This window comes from Dermacentor silvarum, chromosome 10 (genome assembly GCF_013339745.2).
Source record: "Dermacentor silvarum isolate Dsil-2018 chromosome 10, BIME_Dsil_1.4, whole genome shotgun sequence".
Taxonomy (NCBI): domain Eukaryota; kingdom Metazoa; phylum Arthropoda; class Arachnida; order Ixodida; family Ixodidae; genus Dermacentor; species Dermacentor silvarum.
The window spans coordinates 131,451,109-131,468,669 of NC_051163.1; the positions used below are offsets into that span (position 1 = coordinate 131,451,109).

The 17,561-nt window shown below is 47.0% G+C and overlaps 1 protein-coding gene and 1 long non-coding RNA gene across 4 annotated transcripts in view; one reads left to right on the forward strand and one right to left on the reverse strand.

Moving 5' to 3' along the window:
- The window catches only part of LOC119431857 (ATP-binding cassette sub-family C member 2-like), a 1,116,245-nt gene that overhangs the window by 869,845 nt on the left and 228,839 nt on the right, over nt 1–17,561 (reverse strand). The window lies entirely within an intron of this gene.
- Nucleotides 512–6,959, forward strand: LOC125940719 (uncharacterized). The gene is made up of 2 exons (XR_007463919.1): nt 512–1,232; nt 3,884–6,959. It is a non-coding gene; the product is annotated as an uncharacterized LOC125940719 (long non-coding RNA).

Sequence of the window (17,561 nt, forward strand, 5' to 3'; positions counted from 1 at the left end):
GAAGCTAACACGAATTGTCATCTGTTTACAGACCTCCTTGCTGTTGCAACTCTGAGGACAATTGCTTCAAATGGGAAGGAACAACCAGCACTGCCAGCGCTATTTGTACATGAGGACGTATGTTCCTTCACATTTTTGTTAATGAAATCGGGTCTAAACAATGCTGTAATTCCTCAAATGGCTTCAATCGTAGAAACAGTTTGGCAACTGTATAAAGATCCAGATGCTTTTTTTTAATGTGAACATGCTACCTAATTTCACCACCTATTTATTCATTTTTATTTATTCATGCTACCGGTAAAGGCCCTCACAGAGAGTGTATTACATGGGGGGGGGGTCGATATAATCATTAATAAGTGCTGTACATATTAGGAAGAACAACAACAATACATGTATAAATAATAAAAAAACAGCAATTAAATCATAAGTCAATATACAAAACGTAAGGATGAACAAACGAACAATTTTGAACTGCTCTTGCACTCGATGTGAGGAGCATCTATGCTGCAAAAATGACCTTGCTTGGATTACACGGGTTATTCGAATAATGCTGGGTTGTGTTAAGCTTCTCTACAGCCTACATTGTTTGCAGTTAAGGCTGCATGACATTATACTTGCTTGCATAAGTGTCACAGCTGTCACCCGTTCGTCGTCGGCGCGAAGTCAATCGACGGGGTATACAAGCCGGTTGGTCGTTCCGTATGCTCTCCGTGACTTTTCAAAACATATTAACTCAAAGAAAATGACTAAACTGCTCCCCCAGGAAAATCAGTGATGGTATTTTGAAGGTAGAGCGCTGTAAGGCGTGAGAAAGGTATAATCTGGCATGGCTGACCCGCAGGCGCGGGAATGGCTGTCCGAAATACCGCGCCTGTGCGCGGAGAATAGGTTACGCCAACGAGGAATTTACCACGTTTGATCTACATGGTAGTGCGGTCCCCTCGATCGCGATCGAAATTTTCTGTGTGACGATTATAACCTCTGGCTTTGTGATTGCTATATTCAGCACTTTTATAAAACAAAGATATTGTTGAATCAAAGGTAAACAGAGGTTTTACAAGTAAAAAAGAACAAGAATTTTGTGCAATTGTATTGCATATGTCCGTGCGACCATTGAAGCTAACACGAATTGTCATCTGTTTACAGACCTCCTTGCTGTTGCAACTCTGAGGACAATTGCTTCAAATGGGAAGGAACAACCAGCAGTGCCAGCGCTATTTGTACATGAGGACGTAAGTTCCTTCACATTTTTGTTAATGAAATCAGATCTAAACAATGCTGTAATTCCTCAAATGGCTTCAATCGTAGAAACAGTTTGGCAACTGTATAAAGATCCAGATGTTTTTTTTAATGTGAACTGACATGCTACCTAATTTCACCAGCTATTTATTCATTTCTATTTATTCATGCTACCGGTAAAGGCCCTCAAAGGGAGTGTATTACATAGGGGGGGGGGAGGCGATACAATGATTAATAAGTGCTGTACATGTTAGGAAGAACAACAACAATACATGTATAAATAATAAAAAACGGCAATTAAATCATAAGTCAATATACAAAACGTAAGGATGAACAAACGAACAATTTTGAACTGCTCTTGCACTCGATGTGAGGCGCATCTATGCTGCAAAAATGACCTTGCTTGGATTACACAGGTTATTCGAATAATGCTGGGTTGTGTTAAGCTTCTCTACAGCCTACATTGTTTGCACTTAAGGCTGCATGGCATTATACTTGCTTGCATAAGTGTCATAGCTGTCACCCGTTCATCGTCGGCGCGAAGTCAATCGATGGGGTATACAAGCCGGTTGGTCTTCCGTACTCAAGCGAACAGAGTGAAAGAGTCAGAGTCGGGAGTAAACAAAAAAAACAGATATTTATCGCCAGATAAGTATACACAATTAATAAAATAAAATAATAAAAAGACACAATACAAACACACCTGGGGCGCTATAACATAAAATGATTCCAAACAGTTTTGATTGCAAACTCCTGATGTCAAATTTACATAACCACCGATGCAAGCATCGGGCGGTGACCCGCGGCGTTGTCTGAACAACTCAATCAAGCACTCTCCTCGTTTATAGGAGGTCACCTTTGTTCGCTTTGAAAACCAATAACATTGCTTATACTCAGCGGTTTTTCTTATCTAATTGGCTGACAAGAGGAGCACGCTCTAGTGGAGAGGGTTTCGATGGGGCCGAGCCAGCACAGTGAAAATAGATAACCGCATGAAGAGGGTGGTGCCAGCTTCTCCGATTGGTCCGCTTCGCCTTACTTAGCTTGCGGTGGCTGGTCGAAAATCGCGGCAGCGTGCAATGGAAGAATAAGAATGCCGCTAAAACGGATCCTCAGCAAGGAAGAGTTGGCAGAGCGATGTTGTATGCATGGCGAAAAGGCTCGATAACGTTTTACTCATACACAAAAATGTTTATCATGCGCAAATAATTACATGCTCACCGGCAGGTACGAGTAGCGAGAGCCTGAGTGATCCGCGGGCAGCCATCTTTTATTCCTTTCGGAATGGGGCAGTCTGTGGCTATTAAGAGAAATTTTCCGTTTTATTCGGCATAATTCATTTTTTTTCGCATACACGTCACTTTGACGTGGTGAGTTTTCGCAGTTTTGTGAGGTCGCGTGACAGATAGGCGAAGTGGGCGTATCCAGAAAACATTGGATAATAGCAGAGGGCTAATGGTGAAAAGGCGTCGAATCAGGAATGATTATTTTTCTTTTGTGCGGTTTAATCATGCATAATCAGTGTGTACACGTTATATCAGATGGGGAGCTGTCGCGGTTTTCGTGACGTGACAGACAGGCGAAGTTGGGAGTGGCTTGAAAATGTTTTGACCAATCGTGGAGGCTGATTGCAGAAATTGGAATCAAAACAGTTTGGAATCTTTTTACGTTATAGCGCCCCTGAAACACAATGATGACGGAGAAATGTGATGAGCAATTAACAATACATATACATATGAAACAGGGCGCGGATCAAATATACAAGAATAACACATAACAGCATTTCACTAAAATAATGTTCAAAAGAAAACAACGATGTCATACGCGTGGCCGGGCAGCAGCAAGACCATAAACCGTGAAGTCGGCGCGCGAAGCTTTCCGGAAGAATGCTGGCGGGCCGATCTTGCTGAGGTGGCTGCAATTGCTGGGCTGGATTTCCCGGGAGTCTAGATTTGACGTCTTCTCTTAAGCAGGTTGAGCTAACTTAAGGCGATCTACCGTGAGCTTCGTTGCAGACGTTGGTTTGTAGTCTCGTTCGTCAACTAGTTCCTCGGAATTCCGACGTGGCCAGGCAGCCCAGGAGATACTGGACGGCACTAGCCCCCTGATGGCTTCTCAGCAGCACATAGGTTCAGCTTCTAGACTAATTAGCTGGGACCAAAACGTGCACTTAAATAGCCTCTCCTTTCTCTAGTTCCCTATGTAGGGGAACTGCCGGTATGCAGAGTTCACCTAATTAATTCATGACTCCCCCCAAAAGTCTTGGCCGTGCCCCTTTCAGCATGGACGAAGGATGGTAGATTGCCCTCTCTCCAAGGTCGAGCCCCGGCACTGCATGCACCACACGGACGCACACCTCTAGGTCCGTTAATCGGCGTGTCGATGTCTCGAAACGAGATGCCACCCCGTGGGGCCACGACATTTTTGACGCCCGTTAATCGGCCTGTCGCCTTCTCGAAATTATACGCCGCACAGTGAGGACACGACGTTTTTTTTTGGCGGCCGTTAATTGGCGTCAAAACCACTCGAAATCTCTCGAAAATATGCCGCTCCGTGACAAGCATAGCAACCCCTTTATATTGTGCTTACACAAAAGCATTAATATACTTTCATGATCAGTAAGCTTTCTTTGTTGTCATTGCAGGACGAGAGGGTTCCACTCACCCCCTGTGTGGTGTATTCTGGCCACAACCTGGAACAGGCAGAGTTTCTCCACCTCTGTGTCGACAAGGAGCGGCTGTTCATGGTCAAAAATGCGGAGGAAGGGGTCATCGCAATCATGAGTGCATTTTTTGTATTGAACATAGTATATGGGCCTAAATACTTCAGCACCAGTGCAGTACTGGAACGATTGTTTTTTGGTTTGAATGTAATAATGCCAAGTGGTTGTTACAAAGTTTGTGAACAGAGTTGTGCAGGCAATGCGACACCGAGGTTCATGTACGTTACCATACGAATGCTAGCCTGACAATTTTGTGCAATAGCTTGAGCAATAGTTTTGTGCAATTTTTAATGTATCATTTTCTTTCTTTTTGATCACGATAATAGCATGATCCAGTAACTTCTTCCGCTGCTTGTGCCAACCACCTATAGACTGCACCTTTTTTTGTTCTGATGACTTGACAGACAATGTAATAGTGCCCAAGTGTAGGTCAGCAAAAAACAAACGTGGTGTACTGTAGTCTGCACGTACTTATCGAAAACGTTGCTGGGTGTTGCTATGTGCTGAAAAGAAGATTACAATACGTCTAGTTCTAATGAGGTCTGCCTTAACATTAATGTGTGTGAAACAATTGTCAGCAGTTTTATACAAAGATTATAGCTTGCTTGCTCTTCCTTAACATAGTTTGTTTATGAAACCTATTTGCCAGCCAGGGAACAATGTCCCAGCTTATAAGTACTGCATGATACAACTGTTAACGTTTGTATTCCCTTATAGGGCACATCAACACTGGCAGCCAGTGCTCAACTTTTCGTAACATGCTGCTTGGTCAATATTTTATATTTTGCGCATGTGTTGCATTGTGTAACCTTTCCAATACAAGTGAAAGTTTTTGTGGTTTGACTGTCCTTTTATGAACTATGTTTTATGTTTATTATGTATAACTTAGCAGCTGAGGCCTGACATACTAGTCAAAACGCAACAGAGTATCCAATTTTTATAAGGTTTTACAAGGTTTTTACAAGTTTTGGATTGTAAAACAATGTTGCGTGGAACAATTATCAGGCTGAAGTACTGTTACATTGTCATGAATACCGGCAGCCTTTGCTTAACCTTTATGAATCTGCTGGCAGGCTGTAGTATCTTTAGCTCGTTTATTTTTTGTACATGTGTTGCCAATGCCTCATCCGAGTGAAAGCTAGTCGCTTATATACTACATATACTGGTGTTTCTACAAAGAATTTACGTAATATTTAAAAATAGCCGTTCTGAAGTACAAGGACGGCTCGTTAGAAGACAGCAATGCTGTCAGTGGTGCCGACCATGGGTGGATGGCTGATATCTGGTAATTAGTTGCTAATTAACAATCTAATATATCTTACTTTTAGTTTCAGCAGACTCATTGTAACCAGGAAATTAAAGCAAGCTCTCTGCACAAGACATGTGAACTTTTGGATCTGGAAAAATACAATTACTCGCAGAACTGTGGCGTGATGAATTTAGGCTGTCTGAGCACGCGAAACTGAAACTGAGATGCTGCTGAAACTCAAGGCAACATTTTGCTTACGTCGCCCAGAAGCGGGCTACCAGCACACTGCACGAATCCCTATTGCTGCCCACTGTTGGGTGATGTGAGCAGAACGCCCCCTCGAAGGGCGCGTCTGTGCTCACTGTAGCCTCGGGTACAGTTTCGCGTGCTGTGATAGCCAAAGTTCATCGTGCTGCAGTTGTGTGGGTAATTGCATTTTTTCCAGATTCTAAAGTCTATATAATTTCCCGATTACGATGAGTCCACTCAAACTAAAAATAAAATGTATTTTATTTTTGTTATTTAGCAACTAATTACCATGTATCACCCATAACCTCGTGGTCGACACTGCTGGTGGCATGTCTCCAAAGGAACCGTTGTTTTATTTCAGAACGGCTGTTTTTACATATCAGCAATGTGTTTGTAGAAACACCCTTACAGAGTTGTGTGATATTACTGTTGAACAAATCTTATTGTGTACTCAGGTGAAATATGCACAGATGAAGAGCAGATATATACGTGGTGTCACCTCTGTTAATGTACTATAATTTTTTTGTGTGAAGGCCACCACACAGTTTTTTTTTGCAAATGGCTGCTCTGCTTTTACTCACTCGTACTCTCTCACTTGTACTCAGTATACACGTATATTATACCACAGATATACTGTGATCCATGTGAATTACTGTGATCAGTTGCAAACTATATATTGTTAACTGCAGTGATACTTTACAAATAATGTTTGTATTTTATTGCTCCTTGTATGAAATACAATAAAGTTCATTCACATTTTCTTTTCAAATTGTTACATATAGGTCTCATATATATGCTTCACCATTTAGTTAAGCTTTGCATTTTTGTACGAATGCAGCAGTGACTTCTTTTGCATGTCCATGGAGTGAAGCAGAATACATATTAGCCAGAGATCTAAGACATGCTAAATGTGATGTTTTTGTGTGTGTATAGTGCATGTGTACGATACGTATAACTTGTGTTTGAATTGTATAGCTTGAGCAGATTTTAAAAAAAGTGATACATCTCCGATGACTGAGACCATGATGCATATTGAACTCCTGCATGAGACAACATGCACTTTTCAAAGCACGGCTCATGGAATAATATTTTAAATCTCCACATGCATTATACATATATATTGTTTAACTATAATTTAACTTAAAAAAACATTTAAGTTCAGGCAACTGTAAGCAATATACCATAGGTCTCATTCATCTATAAAGTGTTCCACTTTAAAGTTCGGTTCAAGCTATTTGACATCTGGTACAGGGGCTGTACACCCATCTGGCACCCTCCACAGTGGGTGTTAAATAAGGAAAAATAAATGAAGGGTGTAGCTGCCACCCTTCGGTTGGGGTGTTTTCACAACACCCTACAGTTTCTTTACATGGGCACCCTTGTTTTAGGGTGTGCCGAAAAGGCACCTTGTAAAATAGGTGCTAACTTACACCCTTAGGGTGTCGTCTCTGCGACAAGCCTATTTACACCCTTCTGGGTGTAAAAACTTTTACTGTGTACCTGGACGGTACGTGAACACCAAACACCGCGATCCTCCCATCTTTGCCGGCCTCCGCGGCTATGACGTGGAAGATTGGCTCGATCACTACAACAGAGCCAGCGACGTCAACCATTGGGAGGACACGCACAAGTTGCGGTATATCTCTTTTTACCTAACCGAAGTTGCGAAGACCTGGTTTTTTAACCACGAAAGTGACTTTTCGGATTGGCAATCATTCACCCAGCAATTTCGCCAGATGTTCGGCATGTCGTCTGGACGCTCCGAAATCGCGAAACAGAAGATGGCAACGCGCATACAAGAACAGGACGAGTCCTATACATCCTACATTGAGGACGTCCTCGCTCTCTGCCGCCGCGCACAGATTGACATGGCGGAGGCTGACCGCGTTCGCCACATACTGAAGGGCATCAACACAGTCGCCTTTAATACTCTCGTCATGCAGAGCACAAACTGCGTTGGTGATATTATCACAGCATGCCAACGTCTACACACGCTCCTGTCTATTCGCCTGCCACGCGCCTCTTGCGACCCTCGTCTCAACGGTGATGCTGAGTTGCGAGCCCTGATTCGCACTCTCATCAGGGAGGAACTTCACGGACATTTTTCGGGACCTGCGATGCTTGCGACCGTTCGCCCCGCTCCTTCTGGACTGCGTGGCATCATCAAGGATGAACTGGCGTCGATGACAAACGCCCAAATGGACAAGTCTACTGGACCATGTCGTCCAAGTTATGCCGAAATTGCCTCCCGGCCTCCTTCGGCCGTTCAGTCTCCACCTGCCGAAGCTTACCGCGACCCCCTAGCTTCGCTGGCCGCGAATACTCCTGCACAGCCGTACTACTCTCCGTGGCGGTCGTCGCGCCCGGTTTGTTTCTACTGCGGTATTCGCGGCCGCATTTCTCGCTACTGCCGTCGGCGTCAGCAGGATGAAAGGCGGGGCTATGCTACCTTCGAGCGGAACAGCGCTCCTAGGATTGACTCCTACGCTCCCGGGCGTCACCCAGGTGAAAGGCGAGGCTACGCCACCTTTGAGCGAGACAGGACACCAGGGTTAGATTCCTACGTTCCCGGACCGTGCACAACCTCTTCTGGTCGCTCTCCTTCCCCTTCCCAGGACATGGCTCGAGCATCCCGCTCGCCCCGGCGTCGCTCTCCTTCACCTTACCGCCGTTCTTCATCGCCCTTGCGTGCTGCTTCCCATGTTGTGGACACCCATTCGGAAAACTAGAGGCTGCAGTTTTTTTAGGAGAAACTGCATCGTGTCGGACTGTCCCCATTCCTCCTGCTCGCCCCGCCAATTTGCTCTCGGTTTGTGTGGAAGGTGTTTCCGTCGACGCCCTTGTAGATACTCGAGCCGCTATTTCTGTTATACATCGTGAACTGTGCTTTCGTCTGCGAAAAGTGCAAACGCCGTATGTTGGTCCGGTCCTATGTGGCGCCAATGACGTTCCCATCTTTCCTACCGGACAGTGCACAGCTCGCGTTCTGATAGACGGTATTTGTCATCATGTGCAACTTGCGGTGCTTTCGACGTGCGCTCATCAGATGATATTAGGATGGGACTTCCTGTCCGCTGCTTCTGCATTAACTTCGTGCGGCGAACCAAGGATTCACATCAGCGACACCGAGACTTATCTCGTTTTCGATTCCCGGTGTCCCAACCTCATTGCAGCAGCGGATTTTATTATCCAACCAGACGAAGAACGTGTTCTTACCCTTGAGTCAACAAACATTGTCGACGGAGACGCATTGATTGTACCTCCTCAGCGCTGCATTTATCGAGTACTCGCGATCGCTACTTGCTTGGTCCGGTTCTCGAGTGGCAATGCCAGCCTCACAGCCTTTAATACTACTCCTGAGCCATTACTACTGCCGAAAGGGTCTACTGTCGCCAAGCTCGCCGACGCTGCGCCGGTATGTGTCGTCAGTGTTTCGCCTGCCACATCTTCCGCGCATTGGACGCCCGCAGAAGGTCACACTAGTGCTATTAGGGCCACCTTGAGTGCAAATCTCAATCCGGCCCAGACCAATGCACTCCTCGCCATTTTAATTAACCATGAAGCTTATTTTGATGTTTCTTCGCGAGGCCTGGGTTAGACCACTGTAACTACTCATCGCATTGAAACAGACGGCTCTCGCATCATTCGCCGTCGCCCGTACCGTGTGTCACCTTCGGAGCGAAAAGTTATAGAAGAACAAGTGAACGACATGCTGACACGCAACATTATAAGGCCTTCAGCTTGGTCTTCTCCTGTTGTGCTTGTTAAAAAAAAGGATGGTTCTGTGCGCTTTTGCATCGATTATAGGGCGCTAAACAAAATTACCCGTAAGGATGTTTATCCAATGCCTCGTATTGACGATGCTTTGGATACCTTACAAGGTGCCGAGTACTTCTCGAGCCTCGACTTGCGCTCCGGATATTGGCAGATTCTAATGCATGAGCCAGATAAAGAAAAGACTGCGTTTGCTACACCTGATGGACTTTTCGAATTTAACGTGATGCCTTTGGGACTGTGCAATGCACCAGCTACGTTTGAACGTATGATAGATACAGTACTCCGTGGCTTAAAATGGAAGACCTGCCTTTGTTACTTGGACGACATTGTCATCTTTTCGTCCAGTTTCTCCCAGCACCTACAACGTCTAGACCAAATTCTCACGTGTCTAGCAAAGGCTGGTCTCCAACTCAATACTAAAAAGTGTCGCTTTGCAAGCCGAAGCATTAAAGTATTTGGCCACGTCGTCAGTAAGCATGGCATCCAGCCTTATCCCGATAAAATCGCTTTAGTGCCGCAATTTCCGCTACCAACCACACTTAAAGAACTCCGCAGCTTTCTAGGACTGGCGTCCTACTTCCGCCGCTTTGTTCGTGACTTCGCCGCCATTTCCGCTCCTCTACACAAACTTCTTACTTCAAGCACGTCCTTTGTGTGGTCGGACGACTGTGAAGCCGCCTTCCAGACCCTCAAACGACTTGTCACCTCAGGGCCCGTGCTCTGTCATTTCGATGCAACCACCCCTACTATTCTACACACTGATGCCAGTGAGCATGGAATTGGCGCTGTCCTGCTGCAGCGGAATCAGAAGTCTGAAGAGCAAGTCGTGGCTTATGCAAGTCGTGCTCTTTCTCCTGCTGAGCGCAACTACACGATTACAGAACAGGGATGCCTCGCCATCGTGTGGTCAATACAAAAATTTCCATCCTATCTCTACGGCCGCCATTTCACGGTTGTGACCAACCATCATGCTCTTTGTTGTTTGTCGTCCCTGAAAAACTTGTCTGGACGCCTCGGCCGTTGGGTACTGCGCTTGCAGGAATATGACTTCACCTTCACGTATAGGTCCGGCAAAGAACATCAAGATGCCGACGCTTTGTCGCGCTGCCCGCTGTCCCTAAACGTCCATGCTTCACCTTCGGTCTGCACGTCACCATCTAGCCACACGTCTCAGCACACGCCCCGTAGCCCGGGACAGTCGGTTGCCTCAGTTGACTTTCTTGCGTCTACTGACCTCGTCTCACTCCAACATACTGACCCATACTGCCGTACGCTGATCGACCGACTTACTTGGCACGACCCCCCAACAGTCGCTTAAGACCACAACTTTCACGTTTTAAGCTTCAAGGTGGAGCGTTATTTCGATGAATCTACCATCCTTCCGGTAACCAGTGGGTGCCAGTAATACCTCGCTCACTTCGACTCCAAGTATTGGAAGCATTTCGCGACGACGCGACGGCTGGCCACTTGGGCTTTCATAAAGGCCCAACCACACGCGGCTAATCGTACGCGCCTGACTACGCGTCACGCGTCTGCGTCGCCTTGCGCGTTCGTCCTACGCGTCTCGATAGGGGAGACGCGCAGCCCGCGCGCGCGTCAAGCCGGACTTGATTTTGAGCGTCATTTTGAGCGTACGCGGCGGAAGTGGCAGCCCCGACGTCACGTGGCTGGCATGTGATCTTCCGGCGGCTTGAAAACAGGTTGTTGAAGTTTCGGAATCGGACCGAGACGCCGGGAGTCGCTGCCGAAGTTTCGCCAGCGATGGAAGGGATCAACAATGAAGCTCTGATCGCCTGCGTTGAGGCGAGCCAAATGGCGATCATTTATCAATTTAAAAACAATGTAGTAGATGTAACATTGATAAATTAAATTGAAAAAACCAGCCATAATGAAATAAAGCTTTTCTAAAACCGAAACGTTTCCGCTGTCACTGGTCTGTCAGCCCTGTGCTACGCGCAGTGAAGCGCGCACGTGTGCGCGTATCGTGTGGCTGGTCGCCCTTCCTTTCATCACCCGCGTACGCACTCGGAGACGCGTACGCTTACGCGTACGCGTAGCGAGACGCGTATCCCGTGCTACGTGTAGTTGGGCCGTAAGACCTACGACCGCATCAAAACGCTTTGTTTCTGGCCGGGCCTTTCCACCTCAGTCGCCAAATACGTTGGCTCCTGCGCATCATGCCAACACAGAAAACGCTCGACATCCCTTCCAGCCGGTCGTCTGCAGCCTCTACCATGCCCGTACACCCCCTTAGAAATTGTGGGCATAGACTTGTATAGACCCCTCCCACTCACGCCCGCTGGTCACACGCTACGCTGAGACAGCGGCTCTTCGCTCTGGTACTGCCTCCGAAGTCGCCGAGTTTTTCGTGCACGGAATCGTTTTGCGCCACGGCGCACCTCTGTCCTCCTGAGTGACCGTGGCAAGACGTTCCTATCGCATGTCCTTCGTGAAGTCCTCCAGGCCTCTGACACCACCCATAAGACCACATCAGCGCACCATCCGCAAACAAATGGTCTTACAGAGCGTTTCCGTCGAACTTTGTCCGACATGATGTCAATGTATGTTCGACCCGATCACACCAACTGGAACACCATCCTACCTTTCGTGACGTTTGCGTATAATACTGCCGTCCAACGTACAACCAAGTACAGCCCCTTTTTCCTTGTGTACGGTCGTGCGCCGTCTTTCGTCTTGGATACTACACTCCTTTCAGCACCTGCTGCTCCATCCGCGTCTCTTCCTGAAGAATTTGCTGCTCCCATCTCCCGCTGCCGTGAAATTGCCTGCGCCAACACTGCTACCATTCAGGACAAAAGGTAAATTCGCTATGATGCGACGCGTCGCGTGGCTTCGTTCCGCCCAGGCGACGAAGTTCTTTTGTGGACACCTGTTCGCGCACCGGGGCTCTGTGAAAAATTTCTCCACAGATATCTCGGCCCCTACACCGTTTTGCAAAATACTTCGGCTGTTAACTACCGCGTCACTCCTGTCAGCTCAGCTACTGACCGCCGCCGCCGCACTACGGAGATCGTTCACGTATCTCGCCTGAAACCCTACATTCGCCGTACCTACCCTTTCTAGTCAGTGTGAGCGCATTTTGGACATATCGTCGTCGTCATCTCTACAAACGACTCATCATCTTGTGTGAGCGCTATTTGTGCATATCGTCGTCGTCATCTGTACATACGACTCATCATCATCTTTTGTCTCGCGCGGTGCTTCATCTCTGCATCGGGCGGCTACTCGGAAATAAAGGCATCGCATTGGTCGACGTCTCACAATATATTTGTCTCATTTGTTCTATTGTTCCATTGTTGTATTTGCACAACCTCTTCCTAATTTATTTTTATTGCGATAGCAATTATATCGACACTCCAAGGCAGATTTCTGCCGTCGGCGTCGCCGTCGTCGTCGCCGTCGCCGTGAGGTTCCGTATCGTCGCCGCGCTCCGGACGCTGTATGTGCGAGTGAAAGGGCGCGAGGGACGCGCGCTTTCACGAGGAGCGAACGCACGTCGGAGAGCAAACGCACGTTCTGCGCCGTGCTACCTGAAGGGCTGCAGAGTTAAGCGTCTCTTTCCTCCTTTCCATATACAGAGAGCAAACACAACTGTTTCCGTGGCGCGAAAGGCTGTGGGGGGACGGGAGGGAGGCCGGGGAGGCGACGTTTCGCTGCGGCACCAAATACGTATTTATATAAAAACACCACACGCGTTCGGTGCGAACGCCGGCAAAACACCGACAGCGTCGACAACAGTTCTGCGCGTTGCTGGTGCTGCTACATGTCCAAGTTTATACAGCTGATAAAACTGATATCCTTACTCCGTATAGCTCTCTACTAATTTGCTATCGCAATTGGTGCTTCGCCTTTCGGGTGAAACTGCGACAAATTTTTTTAAACTGCATTTTTCATCTATTATTGTAAACTTGTTTTTGAAAGTATCGATTTTAATACTGCTATCATGTGCGTACGTGGGCCCTTAGGCATTTTCGAGTGGTGTTATTACCGCTTTTCGCCTAAGGGACCCCCAACTCTCGTTGGAAATAAAGATTTGATTGCTTGATTGCTTGGCGGATTGATTGATTCTGCGAGGCCAACAGAGTGACATCGCGATAACCGTTGGGCCTCTGGAGGCACCTGAAGTGTGTATGGTCACAAGCCCGCCGCCCAGCAGTACAGTCCTGCAGTTTCTGTGCAAGAAGGAATAATATGACGTTTCGGGCAACTTACACCCCGACACATGGCAGTCATAGGAAATAAGCGTTTTACTTGGTTCCGACGTGCACTGGAATGTAGCCACTGAAAAGATTGATCGTTTGACCAGCGATCTAACAGTCGTGGAAACCAAGTTCGGATGGACTGTTCAGGGAACCGTGAACTCAAAGCAGGTTCGACACCTATGAGTGCTCTGTTCCTGACGTGCAGCACGACTTCTCTTCCGGACGGCGATCCTTCGACGATATGGCGTCTCGACGTCATTGGAATTAACCCATCTGCAATGGGAAATGGCAAGCCTATACAGAACTTGAGATATTTGAAAAGAGCATAACCAAGTTCTCAAACCAGACGAAGAACATGTTCTTACCCTTGAGTCAACAAACATTGTCGACGGAGACGCATTGATTGTACCTCCTCAGCGCTGCATTTATCGAGGACTCGCGATCGCTACTTGCTTGGTCCGGTTCTCGAGTGGCAATGCCAGCCTCACAGCCTTTAATACGACTCCTGAGCCATTACTACTGCCGAAAGGGTCTACTGTCGCCAAGCTCGCCGACGCTGCGCCCGTATGTGTCGTCAGTGTTTCGCCTGCCACATCTTCCGCGCATTCTACGCCCGCAGAAGGTCACACTAGTGCTATTAGGGCCACCTTGAGTGCCATCGATCCTCACTCCTAATCCTTCCCAGCTCTTAGACTGGGAAGGATTAGGAGTGAGGATCGATGGCGAATATCTCAGCAACCTTCGGTTTGCAGATGACATTGTCCTATTGAGCAACAATGGAGAGGAATTACAACAAATGATTGAGGACCTTCATCGAGAAAGTGCAAAAATTGGGTTGAAGATGAATATGCAGAAGACAAAGATAATGTTCAATAGCCTGGCAAGGGAACAAGAATTCAGGATCGCCAGTCAGCCTCTAGAATCTGTAAATGAATATGTTTATCTAGGTCAATTACTCACAGGGGACCCTGATCATGAGAAAGAAATTTACAGAAGAATAAAATTAGGTTGGAGTGCATACGGCAGGCATTGCCAAATCCTGACTGGGAGCTTACCACTGTCGTTGAAAGGAAAAGTGTACAATCATTGCATTCTACCGGTGCTAACATACGGGGCAGAAACTTGGAGGTTAACAAAGAAGCTTGAGAACAAGTTAAGGACCGCACAAAGAGCAATGGAACGAAAAATCTTAGGAGTAACGTTAAGAGACAGGAAGAGAGCGGTGTGGATCAGAGAACAAACGGGGGTAGATGATATTCTAGTTGACATTAAGCGGAAGAAATGGAGCTGGGCAGGCCATGTAATGCGTAGGATGGATAACCGGTGGACCATTAGGGTTACAGAATGGATACCAAGAGAAGGGAAGCGCAGTCGAGGACGGCAGAAAGTCAGGTGGGATGATGAGGTCAGGAAATTCGCAGGCGCAAGTTGGAATACGCTAGCGCAAGACAGGGGTAATTGGAGATCGCAGGGAGAGGCCTTCGTCCTGCAGTGGACATAAATATAGGCTGATGATGATGATGATGAGTGCAAATCTCAATCCGGTCCAGACCAATGCACTCCTCGCCATTTTAATTAAGCATGAAGCTTGTTTTGATGTTTCTTCGCGAGGCCTGGGTTAGACCACTGTAACTACTCATCGCATTGAAACAGACGGCTCTCGCATCTTTCGCCGTCGCCCGTACCGTGTGTCACCTTCGGAGCGAAAAGTTATAGAAGAACAAGTGAACGACATGCTGACACGCAACATTATAAGGCCTTCAGCTTGGTCTTCTCCTGTTGTGCTTGTTAAAAAAAAGGATGGTTCTGTGCGCTTTTGCATCGATTATAGGGCGCTAAACAAAATTACCCGTAAGGATGTTTATCCAATGCCTCGTATTGACGATGCTTTGGATACCTTACAAGGTGCCGAGTACTTCTCGAGCAGGAATAGTACCGCTAGTACCGCTAGTGATACAAGATCCAGGGATACCTTCAGGCAGCGATAATCGAATGTTCGCCGAGCGCCGTCTGCAAACCCAACTCAATAGGTTTCGACAACAGTCCGAACTTATGAAGCAGTATGATATGGCAATCAGAGCGTATTTTAACGAAGAGCACGCAGAGCGAGTTGAAGAAGAGCTGCTACCAAAGCAAAATGCGTATTATATGCCCCATCATCCGTCGAGATGCTGTCACGCAAAGCTTCGTGTTGTGTTTTACACTGTTCAAGGGCATAAAGCTCGACGTTGACGTTGGAATTGCGCAGCTGCTGATCGTATTCCGATGTGACCCAGTCGTCCTAATTACGAATATCAAAAAGGCATAATTGCAGATGCTTATTCGTCTGGAAGACCGCCACGTGCTGCGAATCCTTTGGATTGACGGGCTGCCCTCAGATGCTGACCCATCTCTACCTGCGGTGACATGGATGATAACGCGGGTCCTGTATCATACTTGGCTACCGCGGAAGCAGAGGAGCTGATAGCAAGGGCGTCCTTCTTTCCCTTAACCACTTTTGCGCATGCGACACCCTCTGGCACGGTGCTATATAAGAGAAGCTAAGAAAAATAGAAGCCAGTCTTGATGCCTAACCACTGTATGTGTCACCTTGCTCAGACGTCCACTATACAGGTCCCATTCGGAACCTCATCCAGTTCTTTTTTTTTTTGCTAGCAGCCACCATTCGCTATCACCTATCGGTTTGTCGACGCGAGTTGCTCATCTTAGAACACGAACCATTGGGGTATCTAGCGCCATTTGCGTTTAGAGCAAATATGCTTTTTCAAGACCTGTGGAAGAGGAAATGCACATGGCACGAAGACCTTCAGCATAACGAACAAACTAGCTGCAACAGTTGGCGTACTCAATTGGCGAGCATGAACTTCTGTGGCGTCGTCAGGGTCAGAGTGAAATGGAAGGTCACTGCAGAAAGAGCTACCTGGTGGGGAAGCTCGTGGGAGATCCTCATCAGATCTACACAAAACGCACTGAGACGTTCATTTGGGCGCAGCATTCTCAACGCCGAGGCCCTCCATATCGCTCTCTGGCAAGCTGAAGCGGTGATAAACAGCAGGCCTCTTATCTCGACAACAACCCAGATGAAACTATGAATCCAGATTGCGTGTGTTGTATACCGCACCCGAGACCTACATTGGTCAAACTGGTAGATGTATAAATGATAAGCTACAAGAACACAATAACAAAGTAAATAAGGTGGCTGCTGATGGTTTTAACGCGATAGCGTTGAGGGCGCCATGTCGCAAAAAATCCGATGTCAGCGCCGACCATCGTTTGGCAAAAAACCGTTTTGAACCCCAACCACACAGACCCTCCGTAGACACTAAATACTTCTTTTACCACTAAAGTTGCTCAAAGTTTGTCTTACATTCTTTACAAAGTTATTCATCGGAATTTCGAGTATGACAGCCCACAAACAAATATCATGACATCTTTGAAATATCATACCTTTGACTTTAAACATTCTCAGAATGACATATTAAAATTGGAGGACGCTTAAGCTTCGCCTTTAAGAGTAGAACGCGATAGCTATATCGGTGCCCGTTCGCATCGCAGCGTTTGCATATGGCAAGTAGGTTTCATTCACTGCAACACTGAACGTGGGAAAGCCAGCTTACAAAGACCAAGCTTACACCGATCCCCTAAAGTCGGCTTCACTTTTAAACTGAAATGCATTGCTGGAAAGACGTGTTTCCAGGGGCAATATAAGTGGTCTTATATTAAAATGTGAAAGCCCTAGCACCTTTTTCTTATTTTATTAATTGGTTGCTATTGCCCCGACGCTCGCAGATCGGTAGAAACGCAGGAAAAGGGGTTGCGTTTGAGTTTCCTCGTAGCAGAATTAGGTTTTCTCGTACATTCAAATTACAATCCGGCACCGATAGGTAAACAATCCGACGGCAAATCCGACGCCGAATGGTAAAGTGGTACTTTACCATTTTTCTGGCGGATTTCACTGTGAGAAATTCAATTTTTTGTTCACGAAAACCTAGCACCACGTGGAGGGCCTGCGCGGTCAATGTGATTGGATGATTTTCTCCGCCACCCACGATCACACGCCGGTTTCCGACGCCGGATTCTCTGCGACACGGGGCCTTAAACG